This window comes from Lolium perenne, chromosome 4 (assembly GCF_019359855.2).
Source record: "Lolium perenne isolate Kyuss_39 chromosome 4, Kyuss_2.0, whole genome shotgun sequence".
In the NCBI taxonomy this organism is placed as follows: Eukaryota; Viridiplantae; Streptophyta; class Magnoliopsida; order Poales; family Poaceae; genus Lolium; species Lolium perenne.
In genome coordinates, this window is record NC_067247.2 from 106,202,404 (window position 1) to 106,215,218 (window position 12,815).

Consider the following 12,815-nt stretch of genomic DNA (forward strand, 5'->3'; position numbering starts at 1 on the left):
TACAGAATCGAGAGGCTGGAATTTGAAGTCGTGGATTTTCCGTCGCAGTACCACGCTTTGTTGGGACGACCAGCATATGCTAGATTTATGGCGGTGCCACATTATACATACCTGTTGTGGAGATTGCCTGGACCAAAGGGACCAATCACACCCTAGCCGATAAGTGCGACAAGGATTTTCATCGACTATCAGAAACTTTCGGGATGCAAGCTGAGTATTTGGCGTCAAAAAGTATGACTGACTACGACGTGCTGCCAGATGTTGGAAGGCCAAATAAAGAATCAACTTTCAATACCGAGAAAAATTCTAAGGAGGTGCAGATCCACCCGACAGACCCGAAAAAGACGACATCCATTGCAACAAATATGGATATCGCATAGGAAAGCGCGCTCGTCAAGTTCCTCCGTGAGCACTGGAAGATCTTCGCATGGTGCCCAGCTGACATGCCAGGAGTACCCAGGGAACTTGCCGAGCACCACCTCAACTTAGATCCTCTCGCAAGACCAATCAAACAACCTTTGCGGCGTTTTTCGGAACCAAACCGCAAATCTATGTTATCAGAAATAAATCGACTCAAGGATGCTGGTTTTATCAAAGAGATATCCACGTAAGCTTTCACATGGGTAGCTAACCCAGTGATGGTGCCGAAGAAACACACGACAGTCCTTCGCATGTGCGTCGACTTTACGTGTCTCAATAAACATTGTCCAAAGGATCACTTTCCCCTCCCGAGGATCGATCAAATTATCGACTCCACGGCTGGATGCGAACGTCTTTCCTTCCTGGACGCATATTCTGGTTATAATCAGATCAGATTGAAAGAAGAAGATGAAGTAAAGACCGTGTTTATTACACCATACGGCGTGTTTTGCTACAGAACAATGCCCTTCGGTCTAAAAAATGCGGGAGCAACATATCAGAGGATGATGCAGAAGTGTTTGGCGACACAGATTGAGAAAAACGTGCAAGTATACATCGATGATATCGTCATAACGTCAAAAAAGGGGGCGACGCTGATCGAGGATCTCAAGGAAACTTTTGACAACCTCGACAAATTCTGCCTCAAGCTGAACCCGACGAAGTGTTCTTTTGGCGTCCCAGCAGGAGAACTTCTGGGGTTCTTAGTTTCAGCAAGAGGGATTGAAGCAAATCCCGACAAAATACAAGCTATAGTAACAATGAGAAAGCCAACAAAGTTGAAAGAGATACAGCAGCTAACTGGGCGAGTCGCAGCTTTGAGCAGATTCGTCGCCAGGCTGGGAGAAAAAGCGTTACCATTTTACGCTCTGATAAAACAAGGAGATAAATTCCAGTGGAACGAAGAGGCCGACAGAGCTTTCGAGGATTTGAAGCGCACAATTTCGACACCACCAATTTTGGTGGCGCCGAAGGAAAAGGAACCTCTCCTGTTGTATATTGCAGCCACCCCTCAAGTGGTTAGTACGGTGCTAGTCGTTGAAAGAGAAGAAGAAGGAAAAATCCATGGTGTACAGAGGCCAGTATATTTCGTTAGCGAAGTTTTATCACCCTCAAAACAAAGGTACCCTCAGTACCAAAAGCTAGCATATGGAGTGTTCACAACGGCACGAAAATTGCGCCACTATTTTTCGGCACACCCGATCATAGTGGTCAATGAAGCTCCCTTGTCAAATATATTAAACAATCCAGAAGCTACGGGTCGTGTCTCCCTTTGGTGAATCGAACTTTCCCCTCGGGACATCACGTATGAAAAAAGAAAAGCAATCAAGTCGCAAGTTCTACCAGACTTCATCGCAGAGTGGATGGAGCTGCAAAACACAGGACCCCCAGACTTGTAGAACCTGGACCATGAACTTTGATGGGTCCAAGAGACTTGAAGGAGCTGGCGCAGGAGTAGTACTTATATCACCTAAAGGCGACAAATTAAAATACGTCCTTCGGATGACGTTCCCTAATGCATCCAACAACGAAGCAGAATATGAAGCCCTCATACATGGGATGAAGATGGCGAAAGCTTGCGGTGCAACTCGACTAAAAATTTTCGGCGACTCACAATTGGTGGCTCAGCAAGTTATGAACCAATGTGACGCAGTCAATGATAGCATGATGGCATACAAGGAGGCGTACAACGAGCTTGAGAAGTTGTTCGATGGATGCGAAGTAAATCATATTAGTAGATTGAGCAACGACGAAGCTGACGTTCTTGCAAACATCGGGTCGCAATGCCTTGCAGTTCCGCCGGGTGTATTTTGGGAAGAGATAACAGAGAGATCTACTAAATCGACAAAATCAAAAAAGAAGGAGAAGAAACCCTCGGGGGCTACCAAGGAAGAGCAAGAAGAAGAAGAAGATCAGGACCTGGTCATGATGATACAGATACCATGGATGCAGACGTACATATCATACATCCTCAGGAAAGAAATACCCGACGATCCAGTAGAGGCAAGGCGAGTAATTCGACGCTCCAAAGCTTTCACGGTGGTCAAAGGAGAATTGTACAAACGAAGTATTTCAGGCGTCCTGCAAAGGTGTGTCACACCCGAAGAAGGAAGAATAATTCTGAAGGATGTACACGAAGGAATATGTGGCCACCATGCAAGTAGTCGAGCTATTGTAGCCAAGGTTTTTCGGGCAGGATTCTACTGGTTGACAGCAATCGAGGACGCCAAGGAAATAGTAAGAACGTGCGACGCGTGTCAAAGGTTCGCCGCAAAACCTCACTCTCCAGCAGCAGAACTAACACCAATACCATTGTCGTGGCCTTTTGCCCAATGGGGACTTGATATGGTGGGCAAGTTACACAAATCTTGGCCAGGAGGAAAGGAGTACATGCTAGTAGCTGTCGACAAATTTACAAAGTGGATAGAAGCGAAGCCGATAAATTCACCAGACGGAGCATCCGCAGTAAAATTCATAAAAGGCCTCATTTTTAGATTTGGAGTGCCCCACAGCATCGTCACAGACAATGGCAGTAACTTCACATCCCACGAATTCAAAGATTATTGCAAAGAAGTGGGTATCAAATTGCACTTTGCGTCAGTTGCACATCCTCAAACCAATGGGCAAGTCGAGAAAGCCAATGGCATCATCTGCAACGGCATCAAGAAACGCCTGTTAGGACCACTGGAAAAAGCTCGACATACCTGGCCAGAAGAACTACCAAGTGTGTTGTGGAGCATCCGAACAACACCAAATACGGCGACACAGGAGACCCCGTTTTTCCTGGTCCAGTACTACCAATAGAAATAGAGCACGACTCCCTCAGAGTCACCGAGTATAATGAAGAAACTTCCAAGATAGCATTGGAAGACGACGTCGACGCACTTGATGAAGCTCGAGACGAAGTACTATCAAGGGTAACCAAATACCAACAGGACTTGAAGAATTACCACAGTCGACGTTTACGGCCAAGATCTTTTCAGGTGGGAGACCTAGTTCTTCGGCTCACGCAAAAAAGTCATGAAAAACTCGAGTCACCATGGCTTGGTCCTTACATTGTCACGGAAGTAATCGGAGGAGGAGCATACAGGCTAAAGGACAAGAAGACAGGGGTGGAGGAGCAAAACCCTTGGAACGTGGCGCAACTCAGGCGGTTCTACACCTAGAGTCGAAATATAGTCCTTGTAAAACTTCAATGTACTGAAATGCCCAAGAGTTTTCAGACGCACTCTTTTCCTTTTTCGGGGCACCGAGTGGGGCCGGGAAAGGTTTTTAATGAGGCGGGCTCGTGGTGCTGCAATATAATAAAGATAGCGTCAACATAACTTTTCTTCATCGACACGTTCAAAAAGTCTCCGACCCGACGAATTTCAATATAGTTCCCCGACACAAAACTTCGCCTTGGTATCAAAATACCTCGTGAGTCAATAAAGATACAAAATAGTACTCAACAAAAAGCCCGGAGGCTGAGTCTCGGCAAAACTACATACTGAATAAACGCCTTGGTTCAAAACCTCGCGACACACAAATACAGAAAACAGCCACCGAAATACTCGGGGGCTATACAAATATAGAAATCTGATGATTGCTTCACAATATAATCACCATCATGGGTTACAAAGAAGAGTTATTTACCAAAGGAAAAATAATCAGTCATGATTCAATATGTTATCAAGGGTAACTCTGTTTTCTTCAGGAGCAGCGCGAAGAAAATCAGCATAATGACCATCTGCAAAAAAGTCGGCATCCATCCGAAGAAGGTCTTCAATCATTTCTTCGGCTATAGGTGAAACCTTCGTGTTAATTCGGTCGACACCAACCCTTCGGCGCTTTACCTTCTCATGAACTTTCGCAACGACTTGGGTCAGGTCAAGTTTCAAGTGGCAAATCTGAAGCATGATAAGGGCAAATCTGGCGCCAGCTACCAGTTGAGCTCTAACAAAGTCATGGATCCTATGGGCATCCTTAAATTTCTCCATTAACTCGGGAAGAGTTTTTGGTTGAACGTTCCGAGGAAACATGGAGTTATAAACCATAGACAGGGTCTTGGTACAGAAGTCAAGGAAGTCGCGAGTTTGAGAGGTGCGATCCTGAAATTTGACAATCTGGCGGGTCCTCTCCGGGGTAGCCCAAAACAAAGAACCATGGTCAAGGGAAAGGTTAACAAGGAGGTTCGTCCTAGTATTTACCCTCTCTTCTTCGGCAGCAGCATCAGCAAAGGAACCTATTAGAAACAACGGAGTAGAATATTTTAAGAGACATAGCATGAAGACGAAAGATATCGGAGGATGAAACAAGCATACCCGACATATCCGCACTGGCTTCATTCATTAACTCGAGCATGAAATTTTCTCGAGTAGTCGCCTTTTCAGCCTCGGAAGTAGCAATTTCCTTAGCAGCCACGGCCTCGCGAGCTTGCTGAAGTGCAACTTTTTCGGCTTCAGATGACTTACGAGATTTTTCCATCATCACAAGAGTTTGCTTCTTTGCATATTGAAGTTGCTGCCGAAGTTCATCCAACTCTCGTGGCAAAGAATCTTCGACAGATGTGGCATCAGCAAGAATTCTCTTCAAGCAGGAGGAAGAAGGCGAAACATTGGAAGGAGCGGAAGATGGAGTATAGTTATCAAATACCAACTGAAATATAATAAAACAAGACACCATCAATCAACAGGCAAAAAATAGAGTCTTCATTAATCTTCCGGAATAATTACAAAGGCCTTACAATGGAGCTAACGAAGTACGTGTCGCCAAATAACTACTTTGGCGACAAGAGCAAAAGAAACAGAGCAAGAAAAACAAAGAGGCATGCAACTAGACCTCCGGCCTTGATGAGCTAGGAGTCGAAGCTGGTTTGATCCCGAGATAAGCCAAGATTTTCTTCGTATTGGGCTTGGCTGCCTTAATCAGGGACCTCCACCTTGATTGTTCTATCTGATCGGTGTCGCCAACTTTTGTCCAGTCAACGGTTGGCTGTCGTCAAGAACTGCAGCAACAAGGTGCCTTCGACAGCAATCTTCATATTTTCTTGGCGCATCTTCAGTCCAAGGTCTTCTGGTGAATTGAACATCTTGGCAAGGGTAAGGAAAGTTGGGGGCTCCTCTTTCTTCGGGAAGAAGTACGGGAACAGCGCCGACAAACATGCATTAGCATTTGCCACGCCTTCACGAATTTCGGACCCATGAAGCTCCAGATAGGAAAGTGCGTCAAGGAGAGGGTCATCGACAGGATTCTCCAGATCAAAATCTTGGTTTGTTTGGTCTGCCAAGGAAACAAAATGTTGGTCAGCAACAAGAAATAGCGGTTCTCATAAAAATAGAAGAGATCAATAATATTATTGTGAGTGCGCCGACTTTGTGATTTCAGGCGCTTGAGGATCCCCTGTTCACGAGAAGCTTGTGCAGCTTTGTGCTCGTTTAGGGCAGATGCAGCATCCTCAAGTTTTTTCTGCAGTTCCTCGACACTAGCAGCTTTTGCTTTAGCTTCATCAGCCTCGGTTTTGGCTTCACTAGCAACAAGTTCGGCTTTCTTGCGAGCCGCCTCACTCTGCTCAAGTTTTTTAGCAAGTGCGTCGGCACGTTTGTTGGCCTCTGCAAGTTTCTCTGTCGAGATATAAAAAGAAAGAAGAAAGATCAAAAATCGCGACAAGCAACAGGAGCAAAAAGTCAAGAAAAAACGGCAAGTATAAAAGTTGATTACCTTCGGCTCTGCTAGCATACTCACGATACCCAATAAATTGGGATCCGATGCGGAGAAGCTCTTTGATCATAGGCTGTTAAAAAAGAACACAGCAAGAGAAACATCGACATGAAAAAGATAGTGAAGGCGTGTAAAAGCAAAATAGAGGAAATAAAGATATCGACAAACTTACATCATCTAAGAGCAGAGTCGACGAGCTGCCCAATTGAGGAACAGGTTCAACAATTTTTTCAATCCTTGTCCTTTTTGGTGAAGGAGCAAGGGGGCTTGCTGGCGGAGTTGTGGTGACGACGTTTTGTTGAGGAGGCGATGATTCTTCTCCTTCAACTAGCGTGTCTGAGGCAAGTACAGTATGTGACGTGCTTGTCCGAGGAGCCGCGTCAACAGTTGGTACTTCTTCTTCGTCATCACTGTTGATCAAAAATCGGCAGCATAAAAAGCAAGACAAGATAAACTCCTCGAGTACAGAAAAAGGGAGAAATAAAGGCGACTTACGAGCTGACGAAGGATTCAATATAAGGATCATAAGCTGCCTTCGAATGAGAAGGAACAACTTTTTCAGCCTTAGAAGTGCCAGAATCCTCGGCATTATTCCTTTTCCTTTTGTTCCTTGGGGAAAGAGCAGGAGGAAGGGATTGCGTCGATTCGCTGGCTTCAGATTCAACTTCTTTTTCATGGGAAGCCGCAGATTTGTGAGAACCTGCGACTTCACTTTCAGGAATAGAAGAACCTTGGGTGTCTTCGGCAACGATAGCCTGTTCTTCGACTTCTCCATCCTCAGGAAGAGGAGGAAGGGAAGCCATAGTAGGATGGTTCTGCAAGAAAATAGCGACAAAAGAAAAATTAGAGAGATATCAATACAATGAGATGCAGGGAAAGTTCGGAACAAGACAGAAACTCGAGAAGACAAAATACCTCGGGGAGAGGATTGGCGGAGCTGTATGGTTCCACGCGACAAGAGGAGGGAATAGGATCCTTCTTGGCCAAGCGAGAAACTCTTCGGATCAACTTCTCCAAGTCCTTTGCAGAAAGATCACTGGAGATTCTATTGGCATCGTTTTCACCAGAATACGTCCAAAGGGGATTTTTGCGAGCCTGAAGAGGCTGCACTCTAATCCTAAGGAAATAGGCAGTGATTTGAACACCAGATAGTTCTTTGCCTCGAGTATTTTGAAGCTGATGAATACGAGACATAAGTGCTTCTGTCGCCTTTCTCTCTTCTTCGGAAGCTTCAGCATCCCAGGAGCGGCGGCGCTGGATTTTGGCACTTCCATCGAAAGGGATTATGTTGTGTTCCACAGAATTGGCACTTTCTTCGTGTATATAGAGCCACCTTTTGCGCCATCCTTGGACAGAATCAGGAAATTTGACGTCGAAGTAATCAACGTCAGTTCGTACACAGATAACAACGCCGCCTATGTTATAGGTGGCATTGTGGGAGCCATTGCGGCGGAGGCAGAAAATGCGTTTCCACAGAATCCAGTTAGGAGGGATTCCAAGGAAGCATTGGCATAGCGTGATAAAAATGGAAATATGGAGGATGGAATTGGGGGTCAACTGGTGCAGTTAAATCCCATAAACAAAAAGAAGGCCGCGGAGGAAATCGTGAATAGGGGCAGAAAGGCCGCGAATGAGATGATCAACGAAACTAACCCGGTACTCCATTGGAGGGTTTGGGTAGCTTTCTTCGCTGGGAAAGCGGATGGCGTCCTCTTTCTTCATCAGGCCAAGCCTCTTCAGCGTGTTGACATCTTGGTTGGAGATTTTGGATCTCTCCCACTCAAGGTCTTCAGCGGCCATCTTGGATTCTGGAGTGCTGTGGCGAGTGAGTCGCGTGCGCGGTGGCATCAACGGCACTGGAAAAGCAATGATCGTGCGTACGGAAGATCAACGAGAGTTGGGCGCAGGGGAAGTTTTTGCAAAGAGGAATAGATGTGTGGCGCAAACGAAGGAGTGAACGAAGGTTGAAGAAAGGTTTATATAAGAATCGGGCGAAGCAATGCACCGTTGGATGAAGAAATCGTGTGGTGAAAAAAGATCTTCTAGATAAAGGGTAAAAAGGTATTTTTACTGAGATAGGCGTTACCGTACGTGCACCAGGAAAAGCGGAGGACGTGTGCCCCCACTTGCACGACGTGTCAACGTGGTGGAAACAATGGACCCACAAGGCAGAAATATCCCGATTATTAACAGAGATGAAGTGAATTTGAATAAGGGAAGCGTGCCGACAAGAAAAATAAAAGAAGATTGGCGACAGGAGAAGTTATTTGAATACCTCGGGAGCCTTTGGTCAAATACAAGTTTTTGCCCAAATGCTCGGGGGCTACTCCGACAAAAGTAAAATTTCGAGTATGGCAATATAGAAATTGGAGGAGCCTACAACCAAGCACAAGTCCTTGGCTGTAGCCTCGGGGGCTACTCCCATCGGGAGCGCTGTTCGCGCACCCGAGAGATAAAAAGAAGATCATATCGGGAAATAATGACAATATAGCGACAAGGTGGACTAAAATGTTGAGCCTACAACCAAGCACAAGTTCTTGGCTGTAGCCTCGGGGGCTACTCCCATCGGGAACGCTGTTCGCGTGCCCGATGAAATTAAAAAAGAAGGAAAATAGAAGAGCAAAAGAGTATATTTCGAGTTATAATTAACTCTACATATACTCCCATCGGGAGAGCAATATAAGTCATATTTGACTCGATAAAATGTGCCATTCCAACAGCCGAAAGAGCACTCGACAATATATTCTCAGAACGTCAAAGTTGCGATCAATTTCTGAATGCCGCAAATTCGCGAAGGTAAGACCCCAGATCCGTTCTGCTGGGCGTAGCATCGCCAAAGACTGCGCTCTGCTACTTTTATCCGTATCAACAGATACGAAGAAAAATCCTAACGGACGCGTTAGGTACTCGATAAATTTGACTGGGACTCGACAGAATGGTAAGACCTTAAGCGGCACCTGTCGAAGTTTATACCAGTATCCCGAGATCATGTCCAGGGACGTGGTCTTGAAGTAGGTTTTTGCGGATTGCCACTAGAGCAGTTAACTAGTACCTGATCCGTCAGATGAACTAGCCCCAACTACCATTATCCCTGTACAATATAGAATTTTGTGAGAAGAAATATAGAAAAGATAAAGCTGTCGATTAAAAATAAACAGTGGAGATTTTCCCTGACTCTACGATTCAAGTAAAATCTCGGGGGCTACTGACATAGGCATCCCAAATGGGCCTGCCGAAGATAGTACCCGGGGTTTACTGAAGGCCCACTACTCGAAGAATAAGAAGATTCGGGAGCCCAAGATATATTAAGGAAAGCTAGAGTTGTAATAGGAAGTGTTATTTGTAATCTGGCGGGATGAGTTAGAAACCGTCCCGGACTCTGTAACTTGTACGACACGAGTCCCTCGGCTCCACCTCCTATATAAAGGGGGAGTCGAGGGACGAAGAGATCATCAAATCATTATTACAAACCCTAGTTTTCACAATCGTCGAGTACTTTTCGGCTGAAACCTTCGAGATCTACTTACCCTCTACTTCTAACTAAACCCTAGCCTATAATCCATAGGCATTGACAAGTTGATACCTTGTCATCGGGGATTTGATAACAGCGACTGATTTTAGAAAAACAGATGGCATCTGCGCCTCAAACATAGTGTTCGATTTCTTTGTGAGTGGGTTCAGAAGCCGTATCTTGTGCGGCGGGTTCTTCTGGGCAAGCACGATGACGCCACGGCAAAAGCCGATGAAGTAGTATCTAAAATATATTGATGGAGATAACATTCAGCACTAAGATGTTCAAGATTGAAAATAAAAAGGTAGATATGGAGGAATTTGAACCTTGCACGAACTGCAGATAGATCTATGGTGACGTAGCGGGATGTGCCGAGATGGAGGAAGGTGAACTCAGCGGCGCGTGGAAGGGCATGGTCTAGCATGATCCATTCGTGCAGGTGCACGTCGGGATCAGGTAAACCTGAGCGCCAATTTCTACAGACTTGCCTCATAGCAGAGTAGGTGCCCACGTACTCCTCATTCGCCAATAAGCATTCACCGATCTTGTGAAGTGGTCCGTCAGCCGTGAGATAGGCCCAGTTCACGGAGGCGCCGCGCTTGGATGCGCCGCCCTCGGCGGCGACGGGCTCGGCGGCGACGGGCTGGGAGGCGACGGGCTCGGGGGCGATGGCCGCCGGCGCATTCTTCTTCTCCATCGCCGGCAGGGGAGCGCTCGTACGGCGGTTGGGGTTTTTTGGAGAAGTTGATGGGACGTGAGAGGGGTGGTTTCGTGCATGAGCGAGAATGAGACGTATTGTGTGCAGAGGGAGGGAGAGAGGGGCTTACGCGTCCTAAATGCGACCCGCGTCCTACGCGTCCACTATTGCACGTCTGCACCGCGACACGTGTCAACAATGGCACGTCTTCCACTTCTGCACCGCAACACGCGTCCTCGAGTCTAACCCTGGAAATTTAGATATACTCAGGTATACCCTCGAGTCATATACTAGCATTTTTTGTGTGCTTAGTTTTCGCCTTGAGTGCTAATACTGGCTAGTGCATTATACTCAGTTTTACCCTCAAGTGGCTGGTCAACAGAGAGTCAACAAATGGGATTAACTAGTTAAATGAGTTATTTAATGTGCAAAAAATTCCGAAAAAGAGTGGCACTTACTCATGGAGTCTTTAGCACAAATTGCCACTTCTCAAATCATAGATAAATTATAGATAAATCAAGTTTTATCACAAATTGCCACTTCTCAAATCACCTAGTAGCTATGAAGGTGCATGGTTTTCCACAATAAGCCCTACCCAAAACAACTTTCCCCAAAACATACTTTGTCTGAATGAGGCCATAATTTTCGCACTTGTATTGCAAATAGTTTGAGGTAGGCCAAGATGGGTTTCATTGTACCAAACACGCATTTTCCATTTTTTAAATCTCATATTTGAATTACTACTCACTTGCCCTTGGTTTCTTGATACTACTCGGTTTTGCCCTCTCCCTTCACAAATTCTCACAGACGCCCAACATTGCCCTGATTGGTCTAGCCGATGTCACGCGGATCGTGCCCGCTGACCGTTGATCGTAGGATTTAACGGGCAGGATAACCCCTATCTCTCTCTCTGGTCGGGGCCACCACCCTCTCTCTGTCGGCGGTTAGCTTCCACCCTCTATGTATGCTTAAGGGCGGTTACCCAGTACGCTAAAGTTTGGTTTTCTGCATTATTTTTCACGAGCTAAATTATAAACTCTTTTAGGCATTATTTTTCACGCAAAAAATGATACACCATCACCAATTTGTTGTAGCCATTACTTTTCACGCAAAAAAATAATACACCATCACCAATTTGTTTAGTCATTATTTTTCACGCAAAAAAATGATACACCATCACCAATTTGTTGTATTCATTACTTTTCACGCAAAAAATGATACACCATCACCAATTTGTTTAGCCATTACTTTTCAAGCAAAAAATGATACACCATCACCAATTTGTTTAGCCATTACTTTTCACGCAAAAAATGATACACCATCACCAATTTGTTTAGCTATTACTTTTCACGCAAAAAATGATACACCATCACCCATTTTTTGTAGCCATTATTTTTCACGCAAAAAATGATACACCATCACCCATTTCTTGTAGCCATTATTTTTCACGCAAAAAATGATACACCATCACCCATTTCTTGTAGCCATTACTTTCCACGCAAAAAATGATAAACCATCACCGATTTGTTGTAGCCATTACTTTTCACGCAAAAAATGATGAACAATCACCGATTTCTTGTAGCCATTACGGTAAAATGATAAACTATCATGAATTACCATTTCTTTTAGGCATTACTTTTCACGATAAAATGATAAACTAAATCACGAAGTTTCATTTCCATCAAGATAGTCCGCATTACTTTTTTGTGGAGATATATACCCCCACAACGGTCATCTCCTCCTTAAATTATTGTGTAAACCCCCACAACGGTCAGCTCCTCCTTAATTTATTGTGTAAACCCCTACAACGGTCATCTCTCCCTTATAAACACCCACAACGGCCATCCCTTGTGTCAATAGGTTCTGCCTCTCTCTTCTTCGTTCACATACACTTGATCATCCATTGCCATGGCTTCCACGTCTCGGACGCGGACCGGAAGGGGAAGGGGAAGGGGAAGGGGAAGGGGAAGGGGCGGCCGGGGTGGTGGATCGTCATCATTGCCACCACCACCGTCGTCAACACTGCCATTGATCATAGAGGAGTTCTTCATCGTCATCTATGAAGACCCTTTGGTCAAGAAGGTACGTACGCGTTCCCACATATATGATGCATGTGATTAATTATGGACATGTTCTAAAAAACCTTTAATTTCAAACGATCGGCGCTCGATCTCTTTGCAGGCACTCCCAAAAAAGTTTGCGGACTATCTTGACGGCCAGGAGCCAGCTAAGGTGTATCTGCGCAGTGACCTGACTGCGGTCCTCGTCTCTGGACCGTGGAGGTCCTATTTGACGGACAAGGCCGGATGTATCTCGACAAGGGCTGGGAGAATTTCGCCATCGCGCACGGTGTGGATTTTGGCTGCTACGTACACTTCAAATATGAAGGTGATGATGTGCTCACAGTGAAGGTGTTCTACGGAACAATGTGCAGGAAGTACTACTACTTAGACGACGAAGATACTGACGATGAAAGTGACGACGACGTGA

The 12,815-nt window shown here is 45.4% G+C and overlaps 1 long non-coding RNA gene across 1 annotated transcript; it reads right to left on the bottom strand.

Annotated features, from left to right (window-relative positions):
* Positions 1-5,986: 5,986 nt before the first annotated feature.
* LOC127293566 (uncharacterized) lies at positions 5,987-6,341 on the bottom strand. The gene is made up of 3 exons (XR_007845957.2): positions 6,290-6,341; positions 6,118-6,190; positions 5,987-6,020 (listed from the first exon to the last, which is right to left on the bottom strand). It is a non-coding gene; the product is annotated as an uncharacterized lncRNA (long non-coding RNA).
* Between the last annotated feature and the right edge of the window lie 6,474 nt (positions 6,342-12,815).